General features: G+C 36.3%; 1 pseudogene; it reads left to right on the top strand.

The window, feature by feature from the left end:
• The first annotated feature begins 12405 nt into the window (after positions 1–12405).
• On the top strand, positions 12406–14012 carry LOC103594542 (annotated as a pseudogene).
• The last annotated feature ends 751 nt before the right edge of the window (positions 14013–14763 follow it).

Raw genomic sequence — 14763 nt, 5'->3', positions numbered from 1 at the left:
TTTCATTGCACCCTCCTATAAGGTAAAGTATCTTTTACGGCACAACACATTAAGAATCTTGTTCAGTACATAGTTATTTTTATTCCAGAATAAGATTGTAAGATTATCTCACATACAAATTGTTCATATTTCAGGTACACATTTGTATGTCTTATGGTCTCTCCTTACTTAACTTGACATGGGTTAAAAGGATAAAATACAAACTCTTGAGCATCTTCATTTTTGTTTTGTATAGTTTTTTTTTTTTTCTGGAACACCTTATTTTTATTCTTGCTTCTTGTTGACCTCTCTCTCTGTCTCTCTCTGTGTCCCTGTCTCTGTCTCTGTCTCTCTCTCACACACACATGCAATTCTTGGATCCTTGGAGAACCTGTATCCTTCCTTGTGAAGGTTTTAGGTTTTTTTCAGTTGACTTCCTCTAACTACACAATGAGATTGTTCATGTTTCCTGAACTGTTGTCCAGTATACTTTGCAATTGTCCCTGATTCTGAGCACTTTTAATCTCTTTTTTAGTTGTTCTAATATGAGCATCCCATTTCTGAAAGTGCATTATGCATTATTCAGTGACTGAAATATAGTAATCCTTTAGCAGTTGTTATTATTGATACAATTACTATTATTATCTTTTTTTTGGCTGCTGGCCAGTCAGCAGATCTGAATCCTTTCCCTGGCTGGCCACCTATTATTACTATTTTTGTTATCATCCCAGCCCAACTCATTTTTACTCCTTTTTTTTCCCTCTTGATCTTAATGCTCTTACTATCCCTAATTCCTCATTGTGTGGATTTTGCCCAGATATTTCAAAATAACTCTAAAATTTCCCCTGTCTTATGCTATGGTTTGAATGATCACATCTTAAAGGCCCCACCTTCCAAGACCATAATGGAGATTAAGTTCCAACATGAGCTTGGGATGACATTCAAACATGTTCATTTTAAGATCACAGGGATATTCAGAATAAGATCAGAGGGACTGTATTTTCATGAATGGATTAATCCATTCATGGAGTAATGGGTTGATGGTTTAATGGGTTGTCACGGGCATGGTTCCTATGACTTTATAAGGAGAGCAAGAGGGGAGGTTTACCCTCTAGCTCTTGCCATTCTCGCCATGTGACAATCTCTGTTGCTGTAAGAGAGTTACCACCAAAAAGAAGGCCCTCATCTGTCGTGTTCTCTGTACCTTGGACTTTCCAACCTCCACACTATAAGAAATAAATTTCATTTCTTGTAAATTAATTTCATTTCTTTACAAATTTCCCAGTTTTCATGTATTCTGTTATAAGCAACAGAAAACAAACTGATACATCTTCCCAACCTTTGTTATTCTCTTTTTTATAATAAGCAGTCTAACTAGGGTAAGATGATATCTCAATGTGGTTTTGATTTTCATTTCCCTGATACTTAGTGATGTTGAGCATTTTTTCATGTGTCTGTAGGCCATTTGTATATCTTCCTTTGAGGAATGGCTATACAGCTCCATTTACCATTATTTAATCAGTTTACTTGTTTTTTTTTACCATTAAGTTGTTTGAGTGCCTTGTGTATTATGGATATTAATGCCTTGTGGAATGCATAGTTTGAAAATTTTTCTCCTATTCTAATAGGTTGTATTTTCTCTCTGTTAACCGTTTCTTTTGCTGTGCAGGAGCTTTTTTTATAATCCCATTTGTTTATTTTTTTCTTTTGTTGCCTGTGCTTTTGGGGTCTTGTATATAAAGTCTTTGCTCAGTCTTACTTCCTGAAGTGTTTTCCTTATGTTTCCTTTTAGGAGTTTTATAGTTTTGGGTCTTAGATATAAATCTTTTATCCATTTTGAGTTGATTTTGTTAAATGGTAAGAGGTAGGGGTCTGGTTTCATTCTTCTACATATGGACGTCCAGTTTTCACAGCACCACTTATTGAAGAGGCAGTCCTTTCCCCAGTGTATGCTCCTGTTGCCCTTGTCAAATATCAGTTGGCTATAAGTATGGAAGTTGATTTCTGGGTTCTCTATTTTGTTCCATTAGTCTGAGTGTATGTTTTTATGCTAGTACCATGCTGATTTGGTTACTGAAGCTTTGTAGTATAATTTGAAGTCAGGTAGTATGATACCTCTGGCTTTATATTTTTTGCTCAGGATTGCTTTGGCTATTCAGGGTTCTTTGTTTGGTATGAATGTTAGGATTGTTTCTTTTCTACTTCTGTGAAGAATGTCATTGATATTTTGATAGGTATTACATTGAATCTATAGATCACTTTGGGTAGTATGGATAGTTTCACAATGTTAATTCTTCGAATCTAAGAGCATTGAATGGTTTTCCATCTTTTTTGTCCTCTTTAATTTCTTTCAGCAGTGATTTACAGTTCTTGTTCAGAGATCTTTCATCTCCTTGTTTAAATTGATTCCTAGGTAAGTACCTCCGATACTATGTTAAATAGGGGTGGTGAGAGTGGACATCCTTGTCTTGATCTTGTTCTTTCAGGATCATATTGGTGGTGGTTTTGTCATACATGGCTATTATTATGTTGAGATACTTTCCTTCTATACCTAATTTGCTGAGAGACATTATCATGAAGAATGTTGAATTTTGTCCAATGCTTTTTCTGCATCTATTGAGCTAATCATATGGCTTTTGTCTTTGGTTTTGTTGATGTAATGTATCACATTTATTGACTTGCATAAGTTGAGCCATCTTTGCATCCCTGGGATGAATCCCACTTTATCATGGTATATAATTTTTTTTTTTGGAAGTGTTGCTGTATTCTGATTGCTAAAATTTTGTTGAAGATTTTTGTGTCTATGTTCATTAGAGATATTGGCTTGTAGTTTTCTTTTTTTTTTTGTTTTATCTTTGTCTGGTTTTGATATCAGGGTGATGCTGGGGTTTATAGAATGAGTTTGGGAAAGTGGCCCTTGTTTCAATTTTTTGGAATAGTTTGAAGAGAATTGGTATTAAATCTTCTTAATAGGTTTGGTAGAATTCAGTAGTAAAGCTATCCCATCTTGGATTTTTCTTTGTTGGGAGACTGCTAATTAGTACTTCAGTCTCATTGCTTATTATTGGTCTGTTCATGTTTTGTATTTCTTCTTGGTTCAGTCTTGGTAGTTTGTATGTGTCCAAAACATCCATTTCCTACAGGTTTTTAAATTTTTTGGTGTATATTTGTTAATAATAGTCTCTAATGATTCTTTGTATTTCTATTGGTATTGGTTGTAATGTCTCCTTTTTCATTTCTAATTTTTGTTATTTGAGTTTTCTCTTCTTTTTTAGTTAGTCTAGCTAACAGGTTGTCAATTTTGTTTATCTATTAAAACAACAATTTTTTGTTTCATTAATCTTTTGTATTATTTTTTAGGTCTCTATTTCATTTATTTCTGCTCTGATCTTAATTATTTCTTTCCATCTACTAATTTTGGGATTGAATCATTCTTGTTTTTCTAGTTCTTTGAGGTGTAGCCTTAGGTTGTTTACTTGAATTCTTTCTATTATTTTGATGTGTTTATTGCATTAAACTTCCTTTTTAGTACTGTTGTTGCAGTATCCCACAGGTTCTAGTATGATGTGTCTTTTTCATTAGTTTCAAGAAATATTTGACTTCCTGTTTAATTTCTTCTTGGACCCATATGTCATTCAGGAATGTATTGTTTAATTTCCATGTATTTGTATAGTTTTCAGAGTTTCACTTGTAATTGATTTATAGTTTTAATCTGTGTGGTCTGAAAAGATACTTGAAATCATTTCAATTTTTTGAAATTGTTGAGACTTGATTTGTGACCTAACATGGTTTCTATCCTTGAGAATGTTCCATGTTCTGACAAGAAGAATGTATAATCTGTAGTTGTTGGGTGAAATGTTCTGTAGATACCTACCAGGTGAAATTAGTCTAAAGTGTAGTTTAAATCCTTTGCTTCTCTGTTGATTCATTGCCTAGATCATCTGTCCAGTGCTAAAACAGGGGTGTTCAGGTCCCCTAGTATTAACATATTGGAGTCTATCTCTTTTTTTAGGCCTAATAGTTTTCGCTTTATATATCTGGGTGTTCCATATATATTTATGATTATTGTCTTCTTGCTGGAAAGAACTCTTTATAATTATATAGTGGCCTTTGTCTCTTTTTATAATTTTGAGTTTATAGTCTATTTTATCTGATATAGTAATAACTAGTCCTGCTTGTTTTTTGTTTCCATTTTCATGGTATAACTTTTTCCTTCCCTTCACCATTAGTCCACATTTGTCTTTACAGGTGAGTTGAGTACCTTGAAGACAACATATAGTTGGGTCTAGCTTTTTAATCCAACCAGTTAGTCTGTGTCTTTTGAGTGGAGACTTTAATCCATTTACATTTTGGTTTGTTATTGAAATATACTGTCTTACTCCTGGTATTTTATTGATTTTCTTTTTATGTTTTAAATACCTTTTGTTCCTTTCTTCCCCATTTATTGTTTGTCTTTGATGTTTGTTGGTTTTCTGAGGTGGTAAGATTTAGTTCCTTTCTCTTTCTCATTTGCGTTTTTGTTCTACCAGTGGGTTCTGTTCCTTTTGTGTGTGTTCCTTTTAGTGATTATCATTTTTCAGATTCAAGATGTGTGAGTCCCTTGAGGGCTTCTTGCAGGGATGGTTGTCTGGTGGTGAAATCCCACAGTTTTTGTTTGTCTGGGAAATAAACTATTTCTCCTTCATTTCTGAAGAATACCCTTACTGGGTGTAGTATCCTTGGCTAGCAGTTTTTTTCTTTAAGTATTTTGAATTTGTATTCCCATTTTCTTCTGGCCTGTAGAATTTCTATCATGAAGTCTACTGTTAGTCTGATGTGGGTTCCCTTGTACATGACTTGGTGCTTTTTTCTTGCTTGCTGCTTTTATGATTCTCTCTTTGTTTTTGAGCTTTTACAGTTTGCATATAATCTGTGTTGGAGAGTAGTATCTTTTTGGACTGAATCTGTTTGAGGATCTTTGAGCCTCCTGGATCTGAAGGTCCATATTTCTCCCTATTACCTGGGAAGTTTTCCATTATTATTTCATTAAATAGGTTTTCCATGCTTTTTCCTTTCTTCTTCTCTTCTGGAACACCCATCATTCAGATGTTTATGTGCTTAGTGTTGTCTGCTAGCTCTCTTACATTTTCTTCATTTTTTAATTTTTCCCTTTTGTTCACTTGCATTATTTCAAAAAGACTCTCTTCAAGATCAGAAATTCTTTCCTCTGCTTTCTCTTACTTGCTGCTTAAGCTCTCAGTTGTGTTTGTTACTTTGCTGAATAAATCCTTCAGTTCCAGAAGTTCTGCCACATTCTTTTTCAAGGTATTATTCTTTTTGTAAATTTCCTCCTTCATATCCTCGATATTTTTTCTCTTTTCATTTTTTTGTCTAACTGATTCTTCTTGTATCTTATTGAGTTTCCTTCATATTGTTGCCTTTCAGTCATTTAAAGGTTTTTTTGCACTATGGGGTCTGATACTTCAGAACTACTGTATCACTTTGGTCATGTCATATTTTCTCAGTTTTTCATATTTCTAGTATCTCTACATTGATGTCTGGCCATTTGGTAGAACAGTTGCTTGTTGTATTACTCTGGAATGGGATTTGAAGACAGACATTTTCTCTTCTTTTTCTGGTCTCTGCTGGTGACTCTCCTTGTGTCAATGCAGTTAGGTAGGCAGTGGGCATGGTGGTTGTGGGTGTTACTCTGATGGTAAGCCATCCTTGTTGTGGAAATGACTGTGATGTTTGCTGTTATTGACAACCTGCATGGAAATGGTGTTTTGGGCATGCTTCTGCCTTCTCCCAGGTGGAGGGTGCTGCCCATGATTTCTCCCTCCCTAGGTCCTTGGGCATGTTCCTGCCTTACACTGGGTGGTAGGCGCTGACTGCAGCTCCTGTCTAGATGCCCACACATGCTCCTATTATTTCACATCTAAAGGAAGTATTTTGTTAACGGCTTTGGTAAAGATTTTTTTTAAGTAATGTGAACACTGTGATACTCAGATTTTACTGTGACTCTCCACTAGAACTACATACAGATTTTCTTGTTCCATTGATAGGGAAATTTCATATAGGGTCATAAATTTTGTCTCTATCAGTTATTAAATGTGTGGCTTAATACAAGTTATGTAATATTTCTATATTTGTTTCCTCATCTATGAAATGATGATAGCAACCTCTACCTTACAGTGCTCTGTAAGGATCATATATTCATAATGTACTTGAAAAGTGCCCAAGAAAACCCAAGAACTATAGCTCCTATAGCACTCAAGCCTCAGCTGCAGCAGCCACAGCTGATCTGCTAAGGAAACAGGGAGAGCTCAACCAGAAGGCAGAAGAGTCATACCTGAGGGAGTGACAGCTTCAGCATAGTGCCTTGGGGGTGGGGGGCACAGATACTTGGCAGAATAACTGGACTCTCCTACCTTCTTTTTGCCCAGTTCAGCTCTTCTTTTTCTATGGAGATCCTTCAAGAGTTTCAGAAGAGAATATCCACCATGTTCTACTTGTGGATCTGCAGCACCCTGGCTCTTCTTCTGAACTTCCTTGCTTTCCTGGCCAGTTTATGTGTGGAGATGAGTAATGGCTTGGGCTTTGGGCTTTGTATCCTCTGGGTCCTCCTTTTCACTTCCTGTTCCTTCATCTGCTGGTATTATCCCATGAATAAGCCTTTCTGGAGTGACAGTTCATTCAATTTCTTTGTTGTGTTTATAAAACCAGTTTTGTGTATAAGTTCTTAATATATGTTAGGTAATATTTTTCCTTCTTATTATTATACTTGAAATAGAAGTTTTTCTCACAGAAGTAAAAACAGAGAATAGACTTTCAAAAACCAGAAAGGTGTATGTGTTTAATCAAGCAGCTCGTATGTTATGCAACAACATTTTCAAGCCATGAAAACATGCAGGGTCTTTCCTTATGTTACATAGTCCTTTAGCTATCACATTATTTGTGTTCTATATTCCAAAATGTGTTACTATTATAACATACTTTGAGGCCATAGACTTAATCCTCAATTCTAATACAAGTAATTTCTCTCACAACTGTTTAATTACTCATCACACAAAGCACTGGGCAACAGTGTGTACATTTTTAACAAAGATACTTCATGCTTTCAATTTTTTTGTCATAATGTTTTCAGTACTGGATAACCAGAAAGCCAGCTATCTTTTCTGTTCTTTTTTTCCAACCATAATTTGTCTTGACTTTTTGCAGCCAGATATCCTGTCTATGGTTATTGCTCCATTTTGCTTCTTTTTGTTGTCACCACTTCTAATGCAACTTTTAGCCCTCTGACCTCTTCTTTGCACAGTCTTTCCACTGAGAATTTTCTTCACCCTTTTACTATTATTCATTATGTGCATAATTCCCCCAAAATGTATTTTCATTCATTCCCTTTTTCTTTTATGAACTCAAGTTATATTCACCTACTCCCATTTGAGTTTTACTTTCACCAAAATGTCAACCTATATATAAACTCATCCTTTTTCTTTATAACACCAGTATTTTTTTTTTCCTTTTTGTCTCTTTTTTACTGACCGGTAATGGGATCACAACCCTCGGTGTCACGCCCACACTGCACTCAGCCAGTGAGCGGGAACCGGTCTCCACATGGGATCCGAACCCTCGGCGGGAGCGCCGCCGCATTCCCAAGTGGCGCACTCTCCAGTGCACCACCGGGCCGGCCCAAACACCAGTATTTTGAATAAAACCAGTTCTTCCACTTGATTTCTCAAAGGGTAACATCATTCTCTAAATCATATGGAATTTTTTTTAATCTAACATAGTTAAGTGTACATATCTGTGGGGTACAGAGATGAGTATCAATACCTGTTAGCAATATGTGATGGACTGCCGGGGACAAGCCCCAGCACAGAGATTGTGAAGGTCCCCACTGGTAAGGGATCCCCCAAAAGGGAGGAAGGGCAGCGTCGGCGATGGAGCGGCAGCAAACATACAGACCCAAAGGATCTGTTGAATGCTGGGACAACAAACACACAGACTCAAGGGATCTGCTGAATGCTGACAATTTATTGAAGCAAGCATCAGACTTTTATACTTTTCTTTCTTATTTGCTACATAATCATAAAATAATCAATGAACAATATCATAATATCTCTTTGTAAGTGACATATGTTCTAAGAAAAATAGCATTACAGTTTATTCCCAGAAAAGACAATTACAATGTCCTTTCCTTTGAGCAAGAACGTTACAACCCACTGGTCCCATATAATCATCACTTTTCATCACTTGCAATCAGTACCGAAACTACATCCATGGTACAATAGACTTTCTATGACGTTATTAAAACTTAATTCACACCTACATCTAACTATTCTTTATTCCTAAATAAACACTCTAAAAATTAACTTGCTTAACTAAACTTCTACTTCTATTGTAAAACAAAAGATTGTACATTAACTCCTTCCAAGCAGCCAGGCCAGACTCTCAGGCACCAGACAAGACGAATGCCTACATAGGTTCGTTGTCCCCTTCTGGGCCCCACTGCCATAAGCCATCTCCTGAAAATCCATAATCATAAGTATCATTAGTATGATTAAATATTTTAGTATAATTTTGAATACTACTTCCAAGTCTCCCAGAGCGATAGTTATGAGGCAGCAAAGAATAAAATAACAAGCACACAGAACTCCAGAATATCAGGGTGGAACACCGGCATCTTCTCCCACGATGAGGCCTTGCCATCATCCCTTCACGATGAGGCCCTGTAAACATCGTGTTTCATTAAAAGATTTTCATCAGGCTTTAATCTTATGAGTGGGAGGCGCCCCCGCACCTGCTGGTAGACAAGCCCCATGATAATTATCAATAAGAGAAAGCCCTGTACAGCTGGCAACGTACTCAGTTTAAAGAACTCGAGCTGTCTAAACAAGGCCCATCTTGAAAATGCTGAGAACATGCTCCCAGAGAGGAGTATCCCTGGGCGCTGACAGGGATGTTGATGAGCTTTCCATCATCAGTCACCTCTTGTCAGGAGCTAACTCCACCTGGAGAGAAGCCACCGGAAGAATTTAATTGGGGCAGGAAAGTTTTCTGACAAATCAGGATAATTAGTATATTCAGCATTATATAATGTAGTAGTTTTTCATGGCCCTTTAGGCCCTTTACCAATTCCTCCCATATCCCCCCTTTTTCTCCTCCTTTCCCACCGCCGGTAACTTCAATTCTCTTCTCTCCTTTTGAAAGTTCACCATATTGTTGTGAATGTTGTATCTTTCTTTCTTTTTATAAAAATTTATTTGTTTATTTTTTAGCTCCCACATATACATGATAATATGTGGTATTTCTCTTTCTATGCCTGCATTTTCTCTAAGTTCATCCATGTTGTTGCAAATGGCAGTATTTCATTCTTTTTTATGGTAGAGTAGTATTCCATTGTGTACATATACCATAGTTACTTTATCCCTTCATCCAATGATGGACATTTAGTTTGATTCCAACTCTTGGATATTGTAAATAGAGCTACAATAAACATGGGTGGTGGGGTGGTAGTGCAGGTATCCTTTCGACATGATGATTTCCATTCCTTTGGGTATATGCCCAGCAGTGTGATTGTTGGATGATATGATATTTCTATCTATAGTTGTTTGAGGAACATCCACACTGTTTCTCATAACAGCTTCACTAATTTACAGTCCCACCAATAGTGTAGGAGAGTTTCCCTTTCTCTGCATCCTTATCAGCATTTGTTATTCTCTGTCTCTCTGATAATTGTCAGCTTAACTAGGGTGAGATAATATCTCAATGTGGTTTTGATTTGCATTTCCCTGATTTTGAGTGATGTTGTGCATTTTTTCAGGTGTTTGGTGGCCGTTTGTATATCTTCCTTTGAGAAATGCCTATGCAGCTCTTTGGTAAAATTGATATTATAGTATAATGTTTGAGAGCTGTTATTGAAATTAGGTAAATTACAAATTGTCCTAGTACTGTCATTTGACAACTTTCTGACGTTTGGTAAATATCTAATATTTAAGCCTTAGTTTTATCATCAATGAAAGGAGAATAATAATACCTGCATGACAGATTCTCAATGAAGATTAAATAATATATTACTTAAAAAGTGATAAACACAATGCTTGTGTTGTAGTAGCACTTTGATAAGTGTCAGCTGCCATACCTAGGACTACCCTCACAGAGACTCAGCCACATCACTGGTCTTCAATGCATATGGCATGTTTCATGAATGACTCCATCCATGCTCCATCTCCTATGGCACACAGCCATTGAGTCCTAATTCATAAAACACTTAACGTCTGCCTTTTCTTCGTATCCCTGACTTTATGTCCTCAGCACACTCACTGCATTATATCTATCAAGAGGACTCACAGGCAGAGTATGTCCCACTCTAGATCCTTACCTGAAGGCAGCCTCAGCTTTACCTTTAGTGACCTTGCTTCACCATTTGAATGCTATACCATCAACAACCTGAATGATCTTTCTGGAACAAAGAAGATAATCATGATGTTGACACTGAAAGGCATCAGAAGGAAAAATCAAGCCTTTACTCTTCTATGGAGACTATAGCATTTAAGCAGTCATAAAATTAGTACTACATGCTGTGCTTAAATATGAGATTTACAGCAGTTGTGGAGAAGCTGGTGGCTTCACAAAGCTCCAATATCTCTCTTAGAAATAATCTCCTCAGTTTTTTTAACCTCACCTTTTGCAGCCCCTATGTCTTTCCTAATTTTTCTCTTGTGAATACCTTGTGCTCATATAAATTTTTCAATATGATTTTTCATACCTGCCACCACTTTCCATTTTCACTTTCCCAGCACGTTTAGCTACAACCCCTTACATATCTGACTACTGTGATAGCCTATGATCTTTCTGCCCTCATTTCTCTCCCCAAACAGATCCATCATATAACACAACAGAAAAGCCTCTGGTAAAATCAATTTTGTTTAATTTTGTTTTCCAACATCTCTGAGTTAACTGTGGACTGTATATCTCAAGTTGCTGCCCTATTGTTTATGAATATTACTCTTCTGTTTCAGGAAAGCTATTTTACCTGTTATTTTCTAAATATGTGGTTACTGCCTGGAACATACCCGTTCTTTTCACTGCCCATTTGGATTCTACTCTTTATGCAATGCTTATCACCCTATAGCACGTTCACTAAATGTCATTGCCCACAGAGGTTTCTCCATCTCTAGAATCATTTGTCACTTACTACTGCTTTATATTTCAAACAAATTATTCTTTTATCTCCAAGGATAAGGGCTGCATTCGATACTTTTATCTTTTACAGTTTATAACTTATAATAGGTGCTTAATATGTGCAGGTTATTTTGGCAGATACTATTATTATTTGTAGTAGTAGTAGAAATATAATAATCAATCAAGGAAATGAGTAAAGCGCATTTAATAACATGTACAATTAAAGTGAGTTCAAATCATGTTTATATTCAGAGGACAGCCTTCTGCATAAAATCATAACAATGTAATTAGTATTATGTTCCTTGTTCAAGCTTAATCATTCAAAACATTGGTTCTAGCATCTGTAAATGTTGGGCAGTTGTGAGGACTAAGATAATATTCACTAAGCAAGTCTTGGAATATAATAATATTCAGTAGAGTTAGTTATGATCATGAAGATGATGAAAATAATGATAATGTTGGTCCTGAAAAAATTGGAAGAGTAAAATAAATCTTTAATCTTTTATGGAGCCAATAGTGTTTAAGCAGACATAAAATTAGTGCCACATGCTATGTTTATTCTATTTAATAACAGCAACTGAAGTCTGAATTTATTATTTCTCACCTGAAATGAAAAAATGAATGAATATGAGAGCATCCTTGAATTCTAAAAGACTCCACAAAATGACAGGGTATAAGGCTAAATGAGAGAACATGTTATAGTTATAAGAAACTGATTTTTGGTGTGTGTGTGTGTGTTGGAGAGTTTAAGGAGTTTTTCTGTAAGACGGGAGTTTGTGGGTTATTGGGGGTACCTACACAGTGTCACACAGAGGCAAGACTCAGTGGGAAGTTTCTGTTTTTCTGCTTATCTCCTGTGACAGACACTGTCTTAGTCATTAAGGATCATTGGGTCTCCTAGCCTCCTGCTTTAGAAAGTTTCCAGGGTCTCAAACAGGCTGGCAGAAACATGAATACTACAAGGGCCAGCATCACCTCTTTTTCTCCTTTTCTTCTCTCTTATTGGATTCTAGCGGCTTCCGGGTAGGGTGTATACATGGCTTTGGTTTGTATGTGGTGGTGGGTGGAGGGGGGTTAGCATCCTACTCTCATAATTTTTCTTGTCAAGATATTTTCTTCACTTTCCAAATCCTATCTCTCTTCCAGGACTTAATATTTTTCAAATAAAAGGGAAGAGTATTCTGCACATTTTTAGTTCATCTTCCCATCATATTACTTTCCTAAGGTATTATACTCAGAGTACATGCTCTGTTTAAATATGTGATTGCTTGGAGTAGTGGTGGAGACACTTAGTGTAGTTGAAAGCATTGGCCAAAAGGAAAGCACAGGGGGAAAATGCAGAGTTGGAGTCATGTGTACAGATCCTTGACCAAGAGAGGCCATTTTAGTCGAATATCTCATGGCCTACAGGGAGTTTTTGTAGTGCCTCTGTGGAATTACACAGATCAGTCCATTGATGCTGATGTGACAGTGATAGGTTCTGGTCCTGGAGGATATGTTGCTGCTATTAAAGCTGCCCAGTTAGTCTTCAAGACAGTCAGCATTGAGAAAAATGAAATGCTTGGTGGAACATGCTTGAATGTTGGTTGTATTCTTTCTAAGACCTTATTGAATAACTCTCATTATTACCATATGGCCTATGGAAAAGTTTTTGCATCTAGGGGAATTGAAATGTCTGAAGTTCGCTTGAATTTAGAGGAGATGATGGAGTGGAAGGGTACTGTTGTCAAAGCTTTAACAGGTGGAATTGCCCACTTATTCAAACAGAATAAGGTTGTTCATGTCAATGGATAAGGGAAGATAACTGGCAAAATCAGGTCACTGCTACAAAAGCTGATGGCAGCACTCAGGTTATTGATGCAAAGAACATTCTTATAGCTATGGGTTCAGAAGTTACTCCTTTTCCTGGAATCACGATTGATGAGGATACAATAGTGTCATCTACAGGTGCTTTATTATTAAAAAAAGTTCCAGAAAAGATGGTTGTTAATGGTGCAGGAGTAATAGGTATATAATTGGGTTCAGTTTGGCAAAGACTTGATGGCCGATGTGACTGCAGCTGAATTTTTGGGTCAGGTAAGCAGAGTTGGAATTGGTATAGAGATATCTAAAAAACTTTCAATGCATCCTTCAAAAACAGGGGTTTAAATTTAAATAGAATACAAAGGTTACTGGTGCTACGAAGAAGCCAGAAGGAAAAATCAATGTTTTTATTGAAGCTGCTTCTGGTGGTAAAGCTGAAGTCATCACTTGTGATGTGCTCTTGGTTTGCACTGGCCAAAGACCCTTTACTCAGAATTTGGGACTAGAAGAGCTTGGAATTGAACTAGGTCCCAAAGGTAGAATTTCAGTCAATACCAGATTCCAAACTAAAATTCCAAATATCTATGCTACTGGTGATATTGTTGCTGGTTTAATGCTGGCTCACAAAGCAGAAGATGAAGGCACTATCTATCTGTGTTGAAGGAATGGCTGGTGGCACTGTGCACATTGACTACATTGTGTGCCATTGATGATTTACTCACACCCTGAAGTTGCTTGGGTTGGCAAATCAGAAGAACAGTTGAAGGAAGAGAGTGTTGAGTACAAAGTTGGGAAATTCCCATTTTCTGCTAACAGCAGAGCTAAGACAAATGCTGATACAGATGGCATGGTGAAAATTTGGGGGCAGAAATCAACAGACAGATTACTGGGAGCACATGTTCTAGGGCCGGGTGCTGGAGAAATGGTAAATAAAGCTGTTCTTGCTTTGTAATATGGAGTATCCTGTGAAGATATAGCTGGATTCTGTATGCACATCTGACCCTATCAGAAGCTTTTAGAGAAGTAGATTGGCTGCATCATTTGGCAAATCAATCAACTTTTAAATAAGAAGATTATATTTTTTTTTTTCTGAAATTTCCTGGAAGTTTTTGTAGAAGTAACATTTCTGAACAGGATATGCTCATGGCTCCAAGAATTTCTAGGACTGAATTATTAAACTTTCGGAAGGCATTTAATAAGTTTGGACAGAGTGAATTAATCTCATATCTATATTTTAAATAAATTTAATATTTTGTTTCAATACGTTAATATGCAGGATAAAAAGCTACTTATAGTAGCACCTTGGAAAATTTTCACACACCCATATTTTCATGATGTTTGTGAAATGTTCAACTTCACTGAATTTACATTTAGTTGCTTTTATCTCTGATATAGTAAAGTCGAGTTTACTTTTACATGGATGGAGCTGAAGTATGGTATGTGAACAGTTGTGTTTGAAGTGATGTGGTCAAGTTATTTTAAATTTGGTTTTTGTATTAGAAACAAGTCAGTCATTAGAACAATATTCAAATATGTATAAACCAAACTGATGTAAATAAAGAATGATAGCCTCTCACTTGTTTTGTTTAACCCTTGAATTTTTGAAGTTTAGAGGTAGAATTTATGTGTATAAGAAGTTTTTAAGGTTCCATTGAGGTCTACAAGTCTTAAGCATAGTTATATAGTTACCTAAATTAAAAGTGTCTGTCTATAAAACTCAATGGTAAATGGAGACTTAAATGTATTACAGGAGGGAATGAAGAAATTGAAATAAACATGTCTTAAATATTCATAAACAAGCAAACAAACAAACTA

This window comes from Galeopterus variegatus, unplaced genomic scaffold (assembly GCF_000696425.1).
Source record: "Galeopterus variegatus unplaced genomic scaffold, G_variegatus-3.0.2 Scaffold1576, whole genome shotgun sequence".
NCBI classification, from domain to species: domain Eukaryota; kingdom Metazoa; phylum Chordata; class Mammalia; order Dermoptera; family Cynocephalidae; genus Galeopterus; species Galeopterus variegatus.
This window is presented reverse-complemented; position numbering and strand designations above follow the sequence as displayed.